Source organism: Entelurus aequoreus, linkage group LG09 (genome assembly GCF_033978785.1).
Source record: "Entelurus aequoreus isolate RoL-2023_Sb linkage group LG09, RoL_Eaeq_v1.1, whole genome shotgun sequence".
NCBI classification, from domain to species: domain Eukaryota; kingdom Metazoa; phylum Chordata; class Actinopteri; order Syngnathiformes; family Syngnathidae; genus Entelurus; species Entelurus aequoreus.
The window spans coordinates 11,276,139-11,301,104 of NC_084739.1; the positions used below are offsets into that span (position 1 = coordinate 11,276,139).

The following is a 24,966-nucleotide window of genomic DNA, read 5'->3' on the forward strand; positions in this document are numbered from 1 at the left end:
GAGCCGCATGCGGCTCTTTAGCGCCGCCCTAGTGGCTCTCTGGAGATTTTTCAAAAATGTATGAAGAATGGAAAAAAATGAGGGGAAAAAATGTATTTTTTTGTTTTAGTATGGTTTCTGTAGGAGGACAAACATGACACAAACATCCCTAATTGTTATAAATCACACTGTTTATATTAAATATGCTTCACTCATTCGAGTATTTGGTGAGCGCCGTTTTTTCCTACTTATTTTGGCGGTCCTTGAACTCACCGTATAGTTTGTTTCCATGTATAAAGTTCTCCGACTTTCTAGGACGTGTTTTATGCCTCTTTTTCTGTCTCATTTTGTCCACCACACTTTTAACGTTGGGCATGAGTGCACAAAGGTGAGTTTTGTTGATGTTATTGACTTGTGTGGAGTGCTAATCAGACATATTTAGTCACTGCATGACTGCAAGCTAATCGATGCTAACATGCTATTTAGGCTAGCGATATGTACATATTGCATCATTATGCCTCATTTGTAGCTATATTTGAGGTCATTTAGTTTCCTTTAAGTCCTCTTAATTACATTTATATCTCATGACACATGTAATATGGCTTTTAATTTTTTGCGGCTCCAGACAGATTTGTTTTTGTATTTTTGGTCCAATATGGCTCTTTCAACATTTTGGGTTGCCGACCCCTGTTCTATACTAAATCCTTTCAGCAAAAATATGGCAATATCGCGAAATGATCAAGTATGACACATAGAATGGATCTGCTATTCCCGTTTAAATAAATAAAAAAATCATTTCAGTAGGCCTTTAAGTAGTGTGCCACAAAAAATGACATATTATTTGATATTATCTATCATATAATAAGGTTGAAGGCTATAGTTATTGCGTAATCTTACTATGAATCAACCAACACAGCAGCCTTGTTGCCACCCAGGGTAAAAATCCAGGTATTGTAAAAGAGGCTTGAGTTTGCGTAATGTTTTGGAGGTTTTCAATTGTCCTAAATGGGATTCTATTGCCCACCACTTACAAAAAAAAAAAAAAAAACACACACTCAAGCTGTCAAAGGACGTCTTTGTTGGCCTCATTATTCATCGGGTTTTTCTATCAAAGTTGGCCGCTAAGCCTAAACCGGACTCCCCTTACGGGCCGCCATGTGAATGTCGCTTTGTGGGCTCCTCGCAGGTTCCTCATAGAGCTCAGGCCAAGCTTAACTAATCACTCATAAATGTTGCTGAGTGGACAGCCAGCGCACACAAGGCAAAACAAATCGCTCGCCGTGAACACTCTAATTGGCTTCGAGGTCAGCGGCGAGCCAGCGACGCGGGCAGAACAATGCGCCCGTCATCGGGGGTGGGGGGGGGGGGGGGGGCGCGAAAATGCATCTTTCTTGGTGACAAAAACGCGTGTAGGGATACGTCCCTGGCCACCCGGGCGGCCTCCGTGCTCCTCCTCCTTCTCAGGGAAGGCTTTGTGAATTGTTAAAGAAGCCGTTTTGTGGCCACTCTATATAAATATGTTGGCTCTTCTTATTACAAGCCGTGTCCGTGACAAAGGACCAACAGCTGGGGGGGGAAGCAATGTTACATGGCAGCCGAGGACAAGGGCCATTTTCAGCCTGGCTGGTCAGACGGCGGCCCCTGAGCTGTCCCCACAGAGCCTGTTTACTTGACCCACAGGAGAGAGAGAGCCAAGCCCCCGGCCTCTCTCTCTCTCTCTCTCTCCGTGATGACAAAGATTAAGCCTCGCAACAACATCCCCAATGCGGAGGAAGGGTCATCAATTACCCCCCGCCGATACCCTTCATTACCTTCCACCTGTTCCACCCACTACCACCGACTCTCCCCGAATGAATTCCAACTTCACATAAACATGCTCGGTGGCAATTTTGCATCAGGGGCCAAAGCGGGCAGTGCCCCACCAGTTCCAGCAGATAGGCACTGCAAATTAATGCAAATGGTCGTATTTTTTTGGACCATAAGGAATACTTGCCAACCCTCCCGATTTTACGAGTCTCATATTCGGATTTCCTTTACTTCTGAGTCTCATTTGCAAGTCCCTTTTTTTCGTACTTTAAAGGCCTACTGAAAGCCACTACTACCGACCACGCAGTCTGATAGTTTATATATCAATGATGAAATCTTAACATTGCAACACATGCCAATACGGCCGGGTTAACTTATAAAGTGCAATTTTAAATTCCTCGGCAAACTTCCAGCTGAAAACGTTTCGATACGATGACGTTGAAGCGGAAGTATTCGGAGCCCATTGAATCCAATACAAAAAGCTCTGTTTTCATCTCAAAATTCCACAGTATTCTGGACATCTGCGTTGGTGAATCTTTTGCAATTTGTTTAATGAACAATGAAGATAGCAAAGAAGAAAGTTGTAGGTGGGATCGGTGTATTAGCGGCGGCCTACAGCAACACAACCAGGAGGACTTTGAGGATAGCAAACGCGCTAGCCGAACGACCTCACCTTGACTTCTTCCGTCTCCGGGCCGCCGACCGCATCGGTGATCGGGTGAAGTCCTTCGTGGTAGCGTCGATCGCTGGAACGCAGGTGAGCACGGGTGTTGATGAGCAGATGAGAGCTGGCGTAGGTGCAGAGCTAATGTTTTTAGCATAGCTCTGTCGAGGTTCCGTAGCTAAGTTAGCTTCAATGGCGTCCGTTAGCAACAGCATTGCTAAGCTTCGCCAAGCTGGAAAGCATTAACCGTGTAGTTACATGTCCAGAGTTTGGTAGTATTGTTGATCTTCTGTCTATCCTTCCAGTCAGGGACTTATTTGTTTTGTTTCTGTATGCAGTAGCCCGATGCTATCACGTTAGCTCAGTAGCTAAGTGCTTCACCGATGTATTGTCATGGAGATAAAAGTCACTGTGACTGTCAATTTCGTGTTCTCGACTCTCATTTTCAAGAGGATATAGTATCCGAGGTGGTTTAAAATATAAATCCGTGATCCACAATAGAAAAAGGAGAAAGTGTGGAATCCAATGAGCCCTTGTACCTAAGTTACGGTCAGAGCGAAAAAAAAGATACGTTCTGCACTGCACTCTAGTCCTTCACTTTTACGTTCGTCATCCACGAATCTTTCATCCTCGCTCCAATTAATGGGGTAATCGTTGCTTTCTCGGTCCGAATCGCTCTCGCTGCATTGTAAACAATGGGGAAATGTCAGTAGGCCTTTAAGGCGCACCTAAAGGCCTTTCATTTTCTCAAAAATCAAACAGTGCGCCTTATAACCCGGTGCGCCAAACATACGGAATAATTGTCAGGTTCAAACACTGATGACATCTATTAAACAGACAAAGAAGCAAGGAATTAAACAGAGACAGAATTCAATTTGGCTCAATGAGGAGAAACGCGTAGACCTGTACCCTTGCACAGTGTCTCACCACCATACTTGCCAACCCTCCCGATTTTCCGAGTCTCATATTCGGATTTCCTTTACTTCTGAGTCTCATTTGCAAGTCCCTTATTTTTCGGACGTTAAAGGCCTACTGAAATGATTTTTTTTTATTTAAACGGGGATAGCAGATCCATTTTATGTGTCATACTTGATCATTTCATGATATTGCCATATTTTTGATGAAAGGATTTAGTAGAGAACATCGACGATAAAGGTTTGGTCGCTGATAAAAAAAAAGCCTTGCCTGTACCGGAAGTAGCGTGACGTCGCAGGTTTAAAGGCTCCTCACATTTCCCCATTGTTTACACCAGCAGCGAGAGCGATTCGGACCGAGAAAGCGACGATTACCCCATTAATTTGAGCCAGTATGAAAGATTTGTGGATGAGGAACGTAAGAGTGAAGGACTAGAGTGCAGTGCAGGACGTATCTTTTTTCGCTCTGACCGTAACGTAGGTACAAGGGCTCATTGGATTCCACACTTTCTCCTTTTTCTATTGTGGATCACGGATTTGTATTTTAAACCACTTCGGATACTATATCCTCTTGAAAATGAGAGTCGAGAACGCGAAATGGACATTCACAGTGACTTTTATCTCCACGACAATACATCGGCGAAGCTCTTCAGCTACGGAGCTAACGTGATAGCATCGGGCTTAAATGCAGATAGAAACAAAAGATATAAACCCCTGACTGGAAGGATAAACAGAAAATCAACAATACTATTAAACCATGGAAATGTAACTACACGGTTAATGCTTTCCAGCCTGGCGAAGCTTAACAATGCTGTTGCTAACGACGCCATTGAAGCTAACTTAGCTACGGGACCTCGACAGAGCTATGCTAAAAACATTAGCTATCCACCTACGCCAGCCAGCCCTCATCTGCTCATCAATACCCGTTCTCACCTGCGTTCCAGCGATCGACTGAGTGACGAAGGACTTCACCCGTTCATAGATGCGGTCGGCGGCCCGCAGACGGAGGAAGTCAAGGTGAGGTCGGCGGCTAGCGCGTCTGCTATCCATCTCAAAGTCCTCCTGGTTGTGTTGCTGTAGTCCGCCGCTAATACACCGATCCCACCTACAGCTTTCTTCTTTGCAGTCTTCATTGTTCATTAAACAAATTGCAAACGATTCACCAACACAGATGTCCAGAATACTGTGGAATTTTGGGATGAAAACAGAGCTTTTTGTATTTGATCCAATGGGGTCCGAATACTTCCGGTTCAACCATTGACGTCACGCGCAAACGTCATCATATCGAAACGTTTTCAGCCGGAAGTTTGCCGGGAAATTTAAAATTGCACTTTATAAGTTAACCCGGCCGTATTGGCATGTGTTGCAATGTTAAGATTTCATCATTGATATATAAACTATCAGACTGCGTGGTCGGTAGTAGTGGCTTTCAGTAGGCCTTTAAAGGCCTTTCATTATCTCAAAAATCAAACTTTGCGCCTTATAACCCGGTGCGCCAAACATACGGAATAATTGTCAGGTTCAAACACTGATGACATCTATTAAACAGACAAAGAAGCAAGGAATTAAACAGAGACAGAATTCAATTTGGCTCAATGAGGAGAAACGCGTGGACCTGTCCCCTTGCACAGTGTCTCACCACCATACTTGCCAACCCTCCCGAATTTTCCGGGAGACTACCGAATTTCAGTGCCCCTCCCAAAAATCTCCCGGGACAACCATTCTCCTGAATTTCTCCCGATTTCCACCCAGACAACAATATTGGGGGCGTGCCTTAAAGCTCTCTCACCTGAAAAGGAGACTATTATATACCGTATTTTTCGGAGTATAAGTCGCTCCGGAGTATAAGTCGCACTGGCCGAAAATGCATAATAAAGAAGTAAAAAACATGTAAAAGTCGCACTGGAGTATAAGTCGCATTTTTTGGGGAAATTTATTTGATAAAAGCCAACACCAAGAATAGACATTTGAAAGGCAATTTAAAATAAATAAAGAATAGTGAACAACAGGCTGAATAAGTGTACGTTATATGAGGCATAAATAACCAACTGAGAACGTGCCTGGTATGTTAACGTAACATATTATGGTAAGAGTCATTCAAATAACTATAACATATAGAACATGCTATACGTTTACCAAACAATCTGTCACTCCTAATCGCTAAATCCCATGAAATCTTATACGTCTAGTCTCTTACGTGAATGAGCTAAATAATATTAGTTGATATTTTACGCTAATGTGTTAATAATTTCACACATAAGTCGCTCCTGAGTATAAGTCGCACCCCCGGCCAAACTATGAAAAAAAACGCGACTTATAGTCCGAAAAATACGGTGTGTCTCCCGTTATCCGTAGGTTTATCTATAACCCATAAAGTAGGCAGGCACAGAGCTGTTTCTCAGCGTGTGTTTATTCCATTAATACACTGACACACAGCATCCGGATTCCCATCATGCATTGCTTCAAAACTACGGCAAGTAGAAATGTCCAAAAAACATAACGGGGACGAAGCAGAAGAACGAAGAAGAAACACGGCGACGACGAGTAAGAAGAAGAAGTACGCTTGCAAGTTCCAAAATGATTGGAAAAAATAATTTCAGTTCATCCAGGACAGCTCGAAGGGGAAGGGGTATGCTGCCTGCACATTTTGTAGATCAGACTTCTCCATTGAACACGGTGGCCGAACGGATTTACCGTATTTTTCGGACGATAAGTTGCAGTTTTTTTCATAGTTTGGCCGGGGGTGCGACTTATACTCTTATACTCACTATTTTTTATTTATTTTAAATTGCTTTTCAAATGTCTATTCTTGGTGTTGGGTTTTATCAAAAAAAATTCCCCAAAAAATGCGACTTATACTCCAGTGCGACTTATATATGTTTTTTTCCTTCTTTATTACTCATTTTCGGCCGGTGCAATTTATACTTTGGTGCGACTTATACTCCGAAAAATACGGTACTAATTCATGAACGGATTATTTATATATATATATATATATATATATATATATATATATATATATATATATATATATATATATATATATATATATATATATATATATATATATATATATATATATATATATATATATATATATATATAAGAAATATAGCCCCCCCCCCGTTTGAGCTGTTTGGCCACAATACCCAGCAATATGTTTGGAGGAGAAAAGGTGAGGCCTTTAATCCCAGGAACACCATACCTACCGTCAAGCATGGTGGTGGTAGTATTATGCTCTGGGCCTGTTTTTCTGCCAATGGAACTGGAGCTTTACAGAGAGTAAATGGGACAATGAAAAAGGAGGATTACCTCCAAATTCTTCAGGACAACCTAAAATCATCAGCCCGGAGGTTGGGTCTTGGGCGCAGTTGGGTGTTCCAACAGGACAATGACCCCAAACACATGTCAAAAGTGTTAAAATAATGGCTAACTCATTCTAGAATTAAGGTTCTAGAATGGTCTTCCCAAAGTCCTGACTTAAACGTGTGGACAATGCTGAAGAAACAAGTCCGTGTCAGAAAACCAACAAATTTAGCTGAACTGCACCAATTTTGTCAAGAGGAGTGGTCAAAAATTCAAGTTCTTTACAAGTGTATGTAAACTTTTGACCACGACTATATCTGTCACCTAATCAACATTTTGCTCTTCTTCTTTGTGAGTTCCGGTGAGTTTTCTGTGGCTTTCTATGACTCCGGTGCCACTTCCTGTTTTCGCAACTTTTGATTGGATACTCACTTGGGACACCCAAGTGAGTATCCAATCACAGCGTAAGGCCAGATAGAAGGCCTTACTGACAACAACTCATGATCTGATTGGCTATGGAAATTGTCTATCAACTGTATGTGTCCGTTCACTTACAGTGCACAGAAGCCTGCATTGTTGATTCTGAAGGCCCCGGGCAGATTTGGTACTGCATGGCAACATAAGCTAGTTGAATTCTGATTGGATACAAACTCTTACCTAAAAACCACAGCATTGGAAGGAGCATAATATGACATGAAGAGAATATGAATACTTTTAGATATTTAGGGAAAGTAAATAAAAAAACACTTTTATCTTTAATTATGATCATGATTTCTGGTTATCTTAGGCCACCCTGACGGCACACCACTGCTGAACAGTCAATCCATCTGTGGGGGGGCGTGGCCTGCGGACCTGCAGCGAAGCGGGGTGTGCCAGGACCGGTTTTGAGATTAGCGACAGGTGCGTAGATGGCACACCTGGGCTGGCTTATCTAATCACCGGTCGCTCCGTTAAAGAGCAGCAGCCGGGAAGGAGAGGGGTTGTTGATGGTGGAGAGAAACCCCGAGCACGAACGAGAGTGAGGGCGAGACGGACAGAAATGACTGAAAACGAACACAAAAAACATTTATTGCAAAATAAATAATTGTTCAGAAAGATGAACGAGGCGGTCATGTCCGTAATTGGTTGGTCTGAAGAACCCGGAAGAGCAAGTCTTCCACAACATCCATTAATTTTTATACCGCTTATCCTCATTAAAGGCCTACTGAAAGCCACTACTACCGACCACGCAGTCTGATAGTTTATATATCAATGATGAAATCTTAACATTGCAACACATGCCAATACGGCCGGGTTAACTTATAAAGTGCAATTTTAAATTTCCCGCTAAACTTCCGGTTGAAAACTCATTTGGATATGACGTATGCGCGTGACGTAGCCAGTAGAACAGAGGTATGGCTCCCCCATTGAGGCCAATACAAAAAGCTCTGTTTTCATTTCATAATTCCACAGTATTCTGGACATCTGTGTTGGTGAATCTTTTGCAATTTGTTTAATGAACAATGGAGATTGCAAAGAAGAAAGTTGTCAGTGGGATCGGTGTATTAGCTGCTGGCTGTAGCAACACAATAAGAATGACTTACTTGGATAGCAGACGCGCTAGCCGATGCTAGCCGCCAACCGCATCTGTGATCGGGTGAAGTCCTTCGTCGCGCCGTCGATCGCTGGAACGCAGGTGAGCACGGGTGTTGATGAGCAGATGAGGGCTGGCTGGCGTAGGTGGAGCGCTAATGTTTTATCATAGCTCTGTGAGGTCCGGTTGCTAAGTTGCTAAGTTAGCTTCAGCGTCGTTAGCAACAGCATTGTTAAGCTGAGAATTATTAACCGTGTAGTTACATGTCCATGGTTTAATAGTATTGTTGATCTTCTGTCTATCCTTCCAGTCAGGGATTTATTTAGTTTGTTTCTATCTGCATTTGAGCCAGATGCTATCACGTTAGCACAGTAGCTAAAGAGCTTCGCCGATGTATTGTCGTGGAGATAAAAGTCACTGTGAATGTCCATTAAAATACAAATCCGTGATACACAATAGAAAAAGGAGAGAGTGTGGAATCCAATGAGCCAGCTTGTACCTAAGTTACGGTCAGAGCGAAAAAAGATATGTCTTGCACTGCATTCTAGTCCGTCACTCTAACGTTCCTCATCCACAAATCTTTCATTCTCGCTCAAATTCATGGGGTAATCGTCGCTTTCTCGGTCCGAATCGCTCTAGCTGGGTTGAAAACAAAAGGAAAATATGAGGAGGTGAACAACTGACTACGTCACGCTACTTCCGGTAGGGGCAAGGCTTTTTTTTAATCAGAGACCAAAAGTTGCGAACTTTATCGTCGTTGTTCTATACTAAATCCTTTCAGCAAAAATATGGCAATATCGCGAAATGATCAAGTATGACACATAGAATGGATCTGCTATCCCCGTTTAAATAAAAAAAATTAATTTCAATAGGCCTTTAAGGTATGCTGGAGCCTATCCCAGCTGACTTCTAGACCGGTCGCCTCATGCCTGTAATTGCACAAATTGATTACTGTCGCGGTCGTATAAAAAAGCATGTGGAAGGTTTCAAATTTGAATCTTTAAAAAAAAAAAAGGGTTTTTTTTTTTGTTTTGTTTTTCTGAGGCAAGGCTAATATACTAAATATGGAAATACATGCTTGTCATTGGAGTGTGTCAATTCATTTTGGGTTTCAGATATAATAGGAAATTCTTACTCAGCAGTGACAGAGTGATGGAAATCAGGGCAGCGTTATTATTATTTTTTTGCATTAATTGTGATTTATGCCGCAAATCACTCCGTAATCCTTTATTTCCTTAACATATTCCATTCTCCGGCTCTTCCCGCCCAACGAAGCCGCGCCTGCAGCGGGAGGAACCTGTTTATATTTTTTTTGATCAAGTGGCAGGATTTTCTCGAAGGGAACAAATTATGTCGGCGCGTGCGGAAGTCGACGTTTTTTTAAATCCGACGGGAAAGTTGGAAACGAGAGCTCGCCCGGTTGCCCGCACTTTTCTTTCTTTTTAACAGCTTGCCATCGCTGATAAGTCTGTTTTTTTACAACTTTGTTAATTAACGCCCAAGCAAATGTCATGTTTGGCCAGTTCATTACCTTTTTCGCGCTATTCATCTCACATACTTTGATTGCCCAAATCTGGAGGATCAGCTTGAGCGAAAGTTATATATTTTTTTTTCCTCCTTTTTTTACCCATTTAATATCTGTACTTACCCTGATGGGCTTTTTAATTAAGTCTTACTACCAACAGACGTCCTCCACATAAAAACCATCGAGCAGCACCAACGCGATGCATCTTGGCTTTTAATGGCGTGGTATTAAATGGCTGCTAATTACAGACAGTAGCATAAACATCATAGAGGGTTTTTGAGGGGTAGAATGTTCAAAATCTATCTACTTTGTCGTGTTTAGTGCATCCCGCGTGCAGGAAGGAGCTCTGCTGGAGAGTTTTCCTCCTGTTATTTATGTATGTAAACACGATTCTTTATCTGGCAGGAGGCTGTGCGCTCGCCTGCGTGTCAGACGGAGAATTTGTTAGTTCAGTTGGTTCTGCTTGCGGTGCTTCTCATTTTGTGCTTTGTGCTCTTTGGGGAATTGTGCTGTTGCTCCTCCTCTCACATAATGAATATTTAAAAGAGGTTTGCTTCCTTTAAATATTCATTAAATGTTAATTAATTAGTGTTTTAGAGTCATTGTGGTTTTTTTCAAACAATATATTTTTTAGCATAATGGGTACCTTTCACATTTGAACCAATTTTCGGTCCCTGGGAATCGATACCGGGACTCCGTGGCCTGGTTCATGTTTTTGTTATATTCTGTTAGTTTTGGACTCCCTTAGTTCCTGTTTTTGTGCACCCTTGTTTGCTTTTACCGTATTTTTCGGAGTATAAGTCGCTCCGGAGTATAAGTCGCACCGGTCGAAAATGCATAATAAAGAAGGAAAAAAACATATATAAGTCGCACTGGAGTATAAGTCACATTTTTTGGGGAAATGTCTTAGATAAAACCCAACACCAAGAATAGACATTTGAAAGGCAATTTAAAAATAAGTGTCCCAAGTGGTAAAATCACGGCACGATAACTTAAGAATAAAGACAACTTCAGATTGTTTTGTTTGTTTAAAAATAGAACAAGCACATTCTGAAAATTTACAAATCATAATGGGCCCCATTCAGCAATAAGTTCCGAACTTTTCCTTTTATTTTTCTTCCTAAGTGATTTCCTAAGAGGAGTCCATTCAAATTCATGATGTGTTCTTAAACGGGCAAATTGTTCCCACCTGCTGTTCTTAAGTTGCTGAATGCCAAACGGTTAGTGCGTGCGTGTCTATCATAATTTGCATATAAACACGCCCTTATTTCCCCAATATGCACACCGTATTTTTCGGAGTATCAGTCGCTCCGGAGTATAAGTCGCACCGGCCGAAAATGCATAATAAAGAAGAAAAAAAACATATATAAGTCGCACTGGAGTATAAGTCACATTTTTTTGCGGAAATGTATTTGATAAAACCCAACAGCAAGAATAGACATTTGAAAGGCAATTTAAAATAAATAAAGAATAGTGAACAACAGGCTGAATAAGTGTAGTCGCACCCCCGGCCAAACTAATAAAAAAACTGCGACTTATAGTCCGAAAAATACGGTACTCCCAAGTGGTAAAATCACGGCACGATAACTTAAGAATAAAGAACATTTCAGATTGTTTTGTTTGTTTAAAAATAGAACAAGCACATTCTGAAAATGTACAAATCATAATGGGCCCCATTCAGCAATAAGTTCCGAACTTTTCCTTTTATTTTTCTTCCAAAGTGATTTCCTAAGAGGAGTCCATTGAAATTCATGACGTGTTCTTAAACGGGCAAATTGTTCCCACCTGCTGTTCTTAAGTTGCTGAATGCCAAACGGTTAGTGCGTGCGTGTCTATCATAATTTGCATATAAACACGCCCTTATTTCCCCAATATGCACACCGTATTTTTCGGAGTATCAGTCGCTCCGGAGTATAAGTCGCACCGGCCAAAAATGCATAATAAAGAAGAAAAAAACATATATAAGTCGCACTGGAGTATAAGTTGCATTTTTTGAGGGAAATGTCTTTGATAAAACCCAACACCAAGAATAGACATTTGAAAGGCAATTTAAAAATAAATAAAGAATAGTGAACAACAGGCTGAATAAGTGTACGTTATATGAGGCATAAATAACCAACTGAGAACGTGCCTGGTATGTTAACGTAACATATTATGGTAAGAGTCATTCAAATAACTATAACATATAGACCATGCTATACTTTTACCAAACAATCTGTCACTCCTAATCGCTAAATCCCATGAAATCTTATACGTCTAGTCTCTTACGTGAATGAGCTAAATAATATTATTTGATATTTTACGGTAATGTGTTAATAATTTCACACATAAGTCGCTCCTGAGTATAAGTCGCACCCCCGGCCAAACTAATAAAAAAACTGCGACTTATAGTCCGAAAAATACGGTACTCCCAAGTGGTAAAATCACGGCACGATAACTTAAGAATAAAGAAAATTTCAGATTGTTTTGTTTGTTTAAAAATAGAACAAGCACATTCTGAAAATGTACACATCATAATGGGCCCCATTCAGCAATAAGTTCCGAACTTTTCCTTTTATTTTTCTTCCAAAGTGATTTCCTAAGAGGAGTCCATTCAAATTCATGTTGTGTTCTTAAACGGGCAAATTGTTCCCACCTGCTGTTCTTAAGTTGCTGAATGCCAAACGGTTAGTGCGTGCGTGTCTATCATAATTTGCATATAAACACGCCCTTATTTCCCCAATATGCACACCGTATTTTTCGGAGTATCAGTCGCTCAGGAGTATAAGTCGCACCGGCCGAAAATGCATAATAAAGAAGAAAAAAAACATACATAAGTCGCACTGATATAAGTTGCATTTTTTGAGGGAAATGTATTTGATAAAACCCAACACCAAGAATAGACATTTGAAAGGCAATTTCAAAATAAATAAAGAATAGTGAACAACAGGCTGAATAAGTGTACGTCAGGGGTGTCCAAACTTTTTCCACTGAGGGCCGCACACGGAAAAATTAAAGCATGCGGGGGCCATTTTGATATTTTTCATTTTCAAACCATAACAAAATATATGGATTTTGTTTGTTTTTTTACCTTCAGGGCTCTCGGGGACCATAAAGGGTCTAAGTCATTAAAATGTAAAAAAAACAAGTCGCATTATTATATGTATATATATTTATTTTTTTATTTTTTTTAACGCTTACAGTAAATCTCTACAGTATATCAACTTCAGGTTGAAATAAAAAAAAAAATCAATCTATCAAAGACAACTTTGTTTTTTATAATAAAACTGAAATATGCAGTATTTCCCCCACTGCCCAAAACATTGAAAAAGCAATGTTTGATGTGAAGTAATTAAAGCCTTAAAAAGATCAATAATGCAGGACACCATTCATTATTATTTTTGAGTAATCACAGTGAAAAGACAAATACAATCCCATTAAATATATTTGGGACCCAAAAGGTGTCCCATTCATAAAGTGATACATTTTTATTAGTTTTTTTTTTTTACTTTCAACACTTAAGTTACGAGATGAACTTCAGATATATCGGTCGATTTTACGTTTGAACTATTATTTTGTTTGTTTTATGCTCTTTAGTCAAAGAAAACATTGATGTTTTTGTATGGCAACCACACAATATTTCCCACATAAAACATTTTAAAGTTAAATATCTGAAACAATTGGAGCCTTGAATAGGTCAATAATTCATTATAATATTGAGTTATTTTTTTCTTTTTTTTTTGAGAAATGGCAAAAAAAGAAAAATAAAGAAAAAAAAAACAGCCTGAATGGCAGCTTTGTGTCAACATTGCAACTTTTTCTAGTCAGATTTCACCTCATTCCACTTTTTTTAATGTTTTTTTTAAATCTTTGCAATAGCATTTCCAGAACGTGTGGCGGGCCGGTAAACTATTAGCTGCGTGCCGCAAATGGCCCCCGGGCCGCACTTTGGACACCCCTGGTCTACGTTATATGAGGCATAAATAACCAACTGAGAACGTGCCTGGTATGTTAACGTGACATATTATGGTAAGAGTCATTCAAATAACTATAACATATAGAACATGCTATACGTTTACCAAACAATCTGTCACTCCTAATCACTAAATCCCATGAAATCGTATACGTCTAGTCTCTTACGTGAATGAGCTAAATAATATTATTTGATATTTTACGGTAATGTGTTAATAATTTCACAAATAAGTCGCTCCTGAGTATAAGTCGCACCCCCGGCCAAACTATGAAAAAAACTCCATGGGTGCTTATTGTTTCCACCTGTCTCTGATTGGCGCTCGGGACGCTCACCTGCTTCCCGAGCACTAATCAGAGGGACTATTTAATCCTGCCTTTGCCGGTCAGTCGGCCTGGCTTCATTGTTTGCTTCATGCCACAGTTACGTGAGTATTCCTTATCTCTAGTCTATGCAAAGTGTTAGCTTTTGCGTCCAGTGCGATCGGCTTGTTTTCGGTTTTTGTACTTCTTTCATTTTTGTGGCATAAATCATGTTCCTACCTGCACGCCTTGTCCGGAGTTGTCCGTCTGCATCCAGGGGGAACGAACCCCGCAGTAAGCTGCGAGTTTCCCAAAATAAGAGAGCAACTTCAACTCCAGTTATGGAAAAAAGTGCCAACATGGCACTGCCATATTTATTATTGAAGTCACAAAGTGCATTATTTTTTTTGACATGCCTCAAAACAGCGGCTTGTAATTTTACAACTATGGGAAATACTATACTTTGACTTTCACAAAGTGCATTATTATTATTTTTTTTTAAATATGCCTCAAAACAACAGCTACAAAAACAATGAAGGCACACAGCTTCAGTCCAGAGTATACTAGAGCAGTGGTCCCCAACCACCGGGCCGCGGCCCGATTGGTACCGGGCCGCACAAGAATTTAATTTGTTTTTTTTTTGTTTTTTGTTTTTTAAATGAAATCAACATAAAAAACACTATATACATTATATATCAATATAGATCAATACAGTCTGCAGGGATACAGTCCGTAAGCACACATGATTGTATTTATTTATGTGGAAGAAAATTTTTTTTTTTTAAATAAATAAAAAAATAATTTTTGAGTTTGGGTGTGAGGAGTTTGGGGGGGTGGGGATGTATATTGTAGCGTCCCGGAAGAGTTAGTGCTGCAAGGGGTTCTGGGTATTTGTTCTGTTGTGTTTATGTTGTGTTACGTTGCGGATGTTCTCCCGAAATGTGTTTGTCATTCTTGTTTGGTGTGGGTTCACAGTGTGGCGCATATTTGTGACAGTTTTAAAGTTGTTTATACGACCACCCTCAGTGTGACATGTATGGCTGTTGATCAAGTGTGCCTTGCATTCACTTGTGCGTGTGTAAAAGCCGCATATATTGTGTGACTGGGCCGGCACGCTGTTTGTATGGAGGAAAAGCGGACGTGACGACAGGTTGTAGAGGACGCTAAAGGCAATTTTGTTGTCCGGGTGGAAATCGGGAGAAATTCGGGAGAATTTTTGCCCCGGGAGATTTTCGGGAGGGGCACTGAAATTCGTGAGTCTCCCGGGAAAATCGGGATAGTTGCCCTACGTCCGTGTTTTACCGGATATGTACCACTCCGTACAGCGGCGTTTTAAAAAGTCATTAATTTTAAGTTGTTTTTTTTTTATACATTTTGATTTCTATTTACTGTTTTAATTGTTTTTTCCCTGTAAAATGTTTTTATTCATATTTATTTTTATATTGTTTTTATATTGGTTCTATAATTATTTATTTTTTGTTTTTATTCAGTCATTGGTGGAGCTAAGGATAATATTTGATTATTGTTTTTAATATTGTTTTTAATACTGTTTTCAATATTGTTGTGCAGCACTTTGAAAACATTTTTGTTGTTTAAATGTGCTATATAAATAAAGTGGATTGGATTGGATTGGATAATTTTACTTTTTGAAACCGATACCGATAATTTCCGACATTACATTTTAAAGCATTTATTGGCCGAAAATATCGGCAGGCCGATATTATCGGACATCTTTTGGCAGGCCCGGCCCTAACCAATCTGGCGCCCTAGGCAAGATTTTAGGTGGCGCCCCCCCACATCGGCAGTGAAGTGTATATACTCACAAGAAACAGAATAGCTTTGTCTTTGACCTTTTTTTTTTACTTAAAGGCCTACTGAAATGAATTTTTTTTATTTAAACGGGGATAGCAGATCTATTCTATGTGTCATACTTGATCATTTCGCGATATTGCCATATTTTTGCTGAAAGGATTTAGTATAGAACAACGACGATAAAGATTGCAACTTTTGGTATCTGATAAAAAAAAGGCTTGCACCTACCGGAAGTAGCGTGACGTGGTCAGTTGAACATATACGCAAAGTTCCCTATTGTTTACAATGATGGCCGCATGAAGTGAGAGAGATTCGGACCGAGAAAGCGACAATTTCCCCATTAATTTGAGCGAGGATGAAAGATTTGTGGATGAGTAAAGTGCAAGTGAAGGACTAGTGGGGAGTTGAAGCTATTCAGATAGGGAAGATGCTGTGAGAGCCGGGGGTGACCTGATATTCAGCTGGGAATGACTACAACAGTAAATAAACACAAGACATATATATACTCTATTAGCCACAACACAACCAGGCTTATATTTAATATGCCACAAATTAATCCTGCATAAAAACACCTGCGTGTTTGTTATGCTAGCTCCTAGCTCCTCTGCTAGCTCCTAGCTCCATAGAACACGCCAATACAATTCAAACACCTGATCAACACACACAATCACTCAGCCCAAAAGACCGTTTACCTAACCCAAGGTTCATAAAGCTTATATATTTTTAAAAAGTTACGTACGTGACGCGCACATACGGTCAAGTTATCGAATGTTTAGCAGCCAAGGCTGCATACTCACGGTACCTGATATTCAGCTGGGAATGACTACAACAGTAAATAAACACAAGACATATATATACTCTATTAGCCACAACACAACCAGGCTTATATTTAATATGCCACAAATTAATCCTGCATAATAACACCTGCGTGTTTGTTATGCTAGCTCCTAGCTCCTCTGCTAGCTCCTAGCTCCATAGAACACGCCAATACAATTCAAACACCCGATCAACACACACAATCACTCAGCCCAAAAGACCGTTCACCTAACCCAAGGTTCATAAAGCTTATATATTTTTAAAAAGTTACGTACGTGACGCGCACGTACGTACGGTACGTGTTATGCTAGCTCCTAGCTCCTCTGCTAGCTCCTAGCTCCATAGAACACGCCAATACAATTCAAACACATGATCAACACACACAATCACTCAGCCCAAAAGACCGTTCACCTAACCCAAGGTTCATAAAGCTTATATATTTAAAAAAAGTTACGTACATACGCAAAAAAAAGCCAAAGCTGCATACTCACAGTAGCACGTCTGCGTCTTTGTCATCCAAATCAAAGTAATCCTGGTAAGAGTCTGTGTTGTCCCAGTTCTCTACAGGCGTCTGTGTATCCAAATCAAAAGTCCTCCTGGTTAGAGTCTCTGTTATCCGAGTTCTTCCATCTTGACTGCATCTTTCGGGAATGTAAACAAAGAAGCGCCGGCTGTGTACTGTTGTGGCTGACTACGTTCGAAAAATACGTCCATTTCGCACCGACAACTTTCTTCTTTGCTTGCTCGGCTTCCTTCTCCATAATGCAATGAACATGATTGAAACAGATTCACGAACACAGATGTCCAGAATACTGTGGAATTATGAAATGAAAACAGAGCTTTTTCGTATCGGCTTCAATGTGGAAGGCATACCCGTGTTCGTCGGGCTACGTCACACGCATACGTCATCCTCAGAGGCGTTTCGAACCGGAAGTTTAGCGGCAAATTTAAAATGTCACTTTATAAGTTAACCCGGCCATATTGGCATGTGTTATAATGTTAAGATTTCATCATTGATATATAAACTATCAGACTGCGTGGTCGGTAGTAGTGGGTTTCAGTAGGCCTTTAAAGAAAGCAAATTAACAATAAAATAGTTAACAAGATTAAAAAAAATATGGATAAATAAATGAATACAAAAAATAAAAAATGAATATATGAAAAACAATATTTTTTACATACACAAACACAAAATAAAACATGTCAACAAGTTGCATAAAATAATTAAAAATACAATATAAATAAGGCACTGCACAAAACAAGATATCAAACCAGTATGACTTTAACAACTATATTACAAAAAAAGGGGATCCTACAGAGTTCTCTATTTGTGCTTTTTAATATTGCATTAACTAGAATGACTTACAAATTACTGTACACCAGGGAGTACTGTAATTACCTAACGTTACATTATTATTTTCCATAACAACTTAGCCCCCTCCACAATATTAACCCGACGTTAAAACAGAACTAGCTATTTATTGATTAGCAATTGCCGAATCATGTAACATTAGCTTAATGCTAAAAAGCCAGGTTACTATCACATTCTGTAACAGACAATTGATTTCATGTAGGCTAACGTTACCTACCTGCTACCGCTGTCTTTTTCTCGTTTCTCCTCTTCTTTTCTCTTTTTTCTTCCCTGGGCACCTGACAGTTTTGGCCGTTTTGACATCTTGTGTTGATTTTTTTATGTGGTGACGTCCAAAAAGAGTCATGATATGGGAAGGGAGGGGGTGCACCGTGCCGGGGCAGGGGGGGGGGGGGCGTAATGTTGTAACAAATAATATTTCTATTAAATAGGCTTTACTTTGCATTTTAATTAACGTGGGATTATTTTATGTATTTAGAAATAATAGTACCAACTTTTTTTTTTTTTTTTTTTTTTTTTCCCTCCAACATTTGTGGCACTGGCGTGGCGCCCCCTCATGGACGGCGCCCTTAGCATTTGCCTATACGGCCTAAGCCACGGGCCGGCCCTGTCTATAGGGACAACCCTAGTAGCTAACAGCATCACCCTGCTGAATGAATAGGCAGTGAGCACTGGAGATAGACAAGTCGACCCACAATGGAGGCGCTTCTACGGCACAAAATGGGTGGATGAAAAGTTGGTACACCAAAGCGTATTTGTATTGGGTCTGCGGTTCGTAAATGGAAAAGTTTGCATGATAAGGAGTTTGTATTACATACAATATTGTATTCTGTATCGTATTCAAACATGAACGCTGATCTAGTATTCATTGTTTTATTGCTTCCTGCAAGCGAACTCTCCCGCTATCTGTTTCCAAAGGCCTCATGCAAAATGAATGGAGGGAACCCAATTCCCCTGCGGGAGGAGGATTTGTCGAGGTGTATTTAAGAAGCAAGGCTTGTAATTTACCAGCTCCCTATTTCTTCTTCTTTTTTTTTCTTTTTTTTTTTCCCCCCTTCAGTAATTAAATACCACCTGAATATTTAACATCCTTCTTGGAGCAGTGGCTGCAGCAGCGAGATGGCTTGTCAAGTCACTATTGTCTCAGGGAATGAGATATGAACTGGATTGAAACCCATCCGCTGTCGCATTTGATCATTTATTTGCATAATTAGGTCTTAATTTTAATTCACTATGCAAATATATGCCCCCCCCCCCCCGTCCCCTTTTAAATTGCATTTAAATGTGAACTGGCTCCAATGTCGGGCATTTAATTGTACGGGGAAGCATGAGGAATTGTTTCTGTGGGAGGCAGACTTGTGTTTTCTCTCGCATTAATGGTGTTTTTACAGCATCCGACTACACATTTGAGGCAAGTCGGACAGTATCGCTTTTCCATCGGAGGGGAGGATTATCTCCTCTTTCGCTTTTTTAAGAGGAGTTGTGTTTAGGGGGCGATGTATTATTGTGTGAATCAAGCAGAGGTCCAATGGTGGCCTTTGTGGGAAAAAAGATGGGAAAAAGTCAAGAGGAAATTGACCTGCTTGATCCTTTTCCCCGGGTGGGAGGCAGCTTCTCCTCGTTTCATCTTCTCCCCAAGGACCCGGCTCTTTTTTCCTTTTTTTTTTTTTAAAGGGGGGTCCGCACTTAACAAACAAAATAGTGTGTGCGAGTAACTCAGGTTGTCTTGCAGGATGTCGCTGGCCAGGGTGCTAGAGAAGACGAAGGTAACCTGAGGAAGTAGCCAAAAGGGACAAATTAGGGGACCTTCTCCACCGGGGGGGCGGGGGGGGGGGGGGGGGGGGATAATTAAACGTTTCTTCATCAAAGCCGAGACAGTTTGCAAGCTGCTCGTTTTGTAATTCTATCATGTTCGCCCCCGAGATGTCTTCTCTGTCGGCTTTTTTTTCAGGCCACTCCCAGGCCCCCTTTTTCTTAGCCCTTCATTTGGATTCTGTTTGATTGCCCTCTTAGGGGTGTTAATTATACAGAGTTAGCGCCAGGCTAATTGAGCTCGTGGAAACAGAGGGTCTATTGGGGTGATGGCTTCTATGCGCAGACAAAGACCTTTTGTTTTCTATCCTCGTTTTACTGCAAATAGTCATCTTTAATGTTGGAGGAGCCTTTGCGAGACTGAACTAGAAGCTCAGGGTCAAACAGTTTCCATCATATTAGCTTTGCAAGATGCTTTATTCCAATTATTTAACCATTTACTGTACAAACACTACTATATAAACTATAAATACTACATACAGTATATGTATATATGTATGTATATATATATACACTACCGTTCAAAAGTTTGGGGTCACCCAAACAATTTTGTGGAATAGCCTTCATTTCTAAGAACAATAATAGACTGTCGAGTTTCAGATGAAAGTTCTCTTTTTTTTGGCCATTTTGAGCGTTTAATTGACCCCACAAATGTGATGCTCCAGAAACTCAATCTGCTCAAAGGAAGGTCAGTTTTGTAGCTTCTGTAACGAGCTAAACTGTTTTCAGATGTGTGAACATGATTGCACAAGGGTTTTCTAATCATTAATTAGCCTTCTGAGCCAATGAGCAAACACATTGTACCATTAGAACACTGGAGTGATAGTTGCTGGAAATGGGCCTATATACACCTACGTAGATATTGCACCAAAAACCAGACTTTTGCAGCTAGAATAGTCATTTACCACATTAGCAATGTATAGAGTGTATTTCTTTAAAGTTAAGACTAGTTTAAAGTTATCTTCATTGAAAAGTACAGTGCTTTTCCTTCAAAAATAAAGACATTTCAATGTGACCACAAACTTTTGAACGGTAGTGTATATGTGTGTATATATATACCAGTGGCGTGCCATCACTAGAGGCAGGGGAGGCGGGTCCTCACCTGCCATCATGGAAAGAAAAAAAAAAGAAAAAAAATTAATTCAATTGTTATATGTATCCAGTGATTATACTAAAGTTATTTTCCATTTAACTTCACTAGTTTTAGATTATTTATTTTTTTATTTTCACATTTGCCGTTCAAATACTGAGAAGAGACGGTGCGGTGATCAGCAGCCAGTTGAGGCACTTGTGCCTCACCATGGATTGCGGACTCGGCTAACTGCTGGCCTGCTGTGCAGTGAGACCGTATTGCTATATGAATTATATTATACATTTCCATAGTTTAGTTAGCTGAGGTATATAATGTACAGTGTATCTTGTCAACAACTGTATGTGTGTAACGTATTTTTAGTGCTGAGCGATCATAAATCTGCTGCGGAGACACACTGTGTGAGGCTCGTCTCATAACCCCGCCTCCTGGAGCCAAGCACCTCCGCCACAGAATGCACCCCCGACGGGAGCGCCGCGGCCACACCAACCAAAGCCCACACCCAAACCCTCCACGTGCAAGACCGAATCCACCCAAAAAAACTCACTTAACAAGAAGCCAAAAAGTGCAAAAACAACAATGCTCGTGCTGCAGGAGCCGCGAACGACCGCAGGGACACAACATTAGGTACACCTGCACTGCAGGTTCATATGTTTTTAAATTTCACTGTGATGATGCAGTCGTGCCTCACCAGACATTAACCTCACCGCACGCCACTGATATATACATATAGATATACATTATTTTTACCACATAACTTTCCTCCAGAAGATTTTATAAGCCATGTGATGTCAGATGAATTAAAAATGTAACTGTTTGGCCACAATACCCAGCAATATGTTTGGAGGAGAAAAGGTGAGGCCTTTAATCTCAGGAACACCATCCCTGCCGTCAAGCATGGTGGTAGTAGTGTTATGCTCTGGGCCGGTTTTGCTGCCAATGGAACTGGTGCTTTTCAGAGAGTAAATGGGACAATGGAAAAGGAGGATTACCTCCAAATTCTTCAGGACAACCTAAAATCATCAGCCCGGAGGTTGGGTCTTGGGCGCAGTTGGGTGTTCCAACAGGACAATGACCCTAAACGCACGTCAAAAGTGGTAAAGGAATGGCTAAATCAGGCTAGAATTAAGGTTTTAGAATGGCCTTCCCAAAGTCCTGACCTAAATGTGTGGACAATGCTGAAGAAACAAGTCCATGTCAGACAACCAACAAATATAGCGGTGACCCGAGAGGGACAAGTGGTAGAAAATATATGAGTGGAAGCACCACTCACAAATGTGTGATTAACACATGTGATCGGTATTGATAATCGCAATCGGCTGCATAAAACACGGCTATTATTTAGTGCCATAGAAAGAAGTCGGCCACATTTAAGACCATCAATTATTTCTTGCCATGTGTACCTGTTGTAAGTGTAAAAAGAAGCCAACCCCGGTAAAAAGTACTCACATTGTTCCTTGCTAAACTGAGCTCTCTTGAGTTAAAGTAAAGTTAAAGTACCAATGATTGTCACACACACACTAGGTGTGGTTAAATTTGTCCTCTGCATTTGACCCATCCCCTTGTTCACCCCCTGGGAGGTGAGGGGAGCAGTGAGCAGCAGCGGTGGTCGCGCCCGGGAATAATTGTTGGTGATTTAACCCCTAATTCCAACCCTTGATGCTGAGTGCCAAGCAGTGTGGTAATGGGTCCCATTTTTATAGTCTTTGGTATGACTCGGCCGGGGTTTGAACTCACGACCTACCCATCTCAGGGCGGACACTCTAACCACTAGGCCACTGAGTAGTTAACTCTTTTGGAGTTCCTTTGACGCTGACGACATTTAAAAAGTCTGGTAATCAGCGATCAATAATGGAGGGTCAGCACAAACATATGCGCCCGGTTGTGAGCGTGCGTATAAAAGACTTTGTCCTGGGCCACTGAGCTGTGGACCACAGGGTTTGTTGTGTGGCGAGGATCACACGGAGGAAGCTGAATGACGTTTTCCCCGGGCTCTGTGAAGGCGAGGCCATGCTTGGCCGGTCCCAGAACAGCCTTAACAGGATATCACACAAGGAACCCGCCGGCTTTTGTACCCTCCTCCGCCTCGTGGAAAACGCCGTCAAAGGCAGCGAGGAGGGCGTTTTTTTCTGCGGCAGATGTTAGAACAGCGTGTCGCGGCTTTCTCCGGGTTCCAATCCACAATGGCGCCCGGCTAACCTCCTCGTGACATCATCAAAGAGCGTGCCGCGTGGCAAAGGAAGAACCCGGTCCTGCTGCAAGGTAAACAACACCAGTTCATTTTTGGGTCAGCCCCCGTGAGGCTGGCAGTGCAAACCTTTTGCACTTTTTAGTGAGTGAGTCGGTAACCAATATCATAGTCGTGTCACATTTAGGCTACAGACTCGATAATACAGATGATATTTAATATAGTCGAGGTTTCTGTGGTTTATCCGTTACACAGTGCTCAATACCGGAATATACGCTAGGTCAGGAAAAAACAGAGGCTATATCATCAGGGGATTTTATCAAATTGGGAACAATTTCTCATATTCTTTCTGCTTCTGTAATATTGCAATATTTTCTCGTGAAATTTGTACTTTTTTATGTTAAATCATTACTTTTTAATGCAAAATTATGACATTTGTCATAAAAACATTCCGACTTTTGTCACAATATTGCCAATTGTTTTGTTGTTCTTGTAAAATAGTAAAAAAAAAAATTGGAGTAAAATGATGACTATTGCCAAAATGTTCTTATAAAATGGTGACTTTTGTCGAGTAAAATTACCACTCTTTTCATAAAATTGCCAAATTTGTAAGCTTTTCTTGTAAATTGCGACTATTATTGAGTAAAATTCCAACTTTTATCATAACATTGCATAAATGTTCAGTTTTTCTTGTCATATTTTGACTCTTATCACAATAATGCCAAATATTTTGTTGTTCTTGTAAAATAGTACATTTTTTTTGGAGTAAAATGATGACTTTTGTCATTATTTTGCCAAGTAAAATTCAGATTATTGCCAAAGTTTTCTTATAAAATGGTGACTTTTGTCGAGTAAAATTACGACTCTTTTCATAAAATTGCCACATTTTTAAGCTTTTCTTGTAAAATTGCGACTGTTATTGAGTAAAATTCCATCTTTTATCATGACATTGCACAAATGTTCAGTATTTCTTGTCATATTTTGATTCTTATCACAATATTGCCAAATGTTTTGTTGTTCTCGTAAAATAGTAAAAAATTTTTGGAGTGAAATGATGACTTTTGTCATTATTTTGCCAAGTAAAATTCAGATTATTGCCAACATTTTCTTAGAAAATGGTGACTTTTGTCGAGTAAAATTACGACTCTTTTCATAAAATTGCCAAATTTTTAAGCTTTTCTTGTAAAATTGTGACTTTTATTGAGTAAAATTCCAACTTTTATCATAACATTGCACAAATGTTCAGTTTTTCTTGTCATATTTGGACTCTTATCACAATAATGCCAAATGTTTTGTTGTTCTTGTAAAATAGTAAATTTTTTTTTGGAGTAAAATGATGACTTGTGTCATTATTTTGCCAAGTAAAATTCAGATTATTGCCAAAGTTTTCTTATAAAATGGTGACTTTTGTCGAGTAAAATTACGACTCTTTTCATAAAATTGCCACATTTTTAAGCTTTTCTTGTAAAATTGCGACTGTTATTGAGTAAAATTCCAACTTCTATCATAACATTGCACAAATGTTCAGTTTTTCTTGTCATATTTTGACTCTTATCACAATATTGCCAATTGTTTTGTTGTTCTTGTAAAATAGTACATTTTTTTTGGAGTAAAATGATGACTTTTGTCATTATTTTTCCAATTAACATTCCGATTATTGCCAAAATGTTCTTATAAAATGGTGACTTTTGTCGAGTAAAATTACGACTCCTTTCATAAAATTGCCAAATTTTTAAGCTTTTCTTGTAAAATTGCGACTGTTATTGAATAAAATTCCAACTTTTATCATAACATTGCACAAATGTTCAGTTTTTCTTGTCATATTTTGACTCTTATCACAATATTGCCAAATGTTTTG

The 24,966-nt window shown here is 40.0% G+C and overlaps 1 long non-coding RNA gene across 1 annotated transcript in view; it reads left to right on the plus strand.

Moving 5' to 3' along the window:
• The first annotated feature begins 241 nt into the window (after positions 1–241).
• LOC133657112 (uncharacterized) overlaps positions 242–24,966 on the plus strand; it is a 206,742-nt gene continuing 182,017 nt past the window's right edge. Inside the window, exon 1 of the long non-coding RNA XR_009827227.1 lies at positions 242–367. This is a non-coding gene — a long non-coding RNA (uncharacterized LOC133657112). The remainder of the gene's footprint in view (positions 368–24,966) is intronic.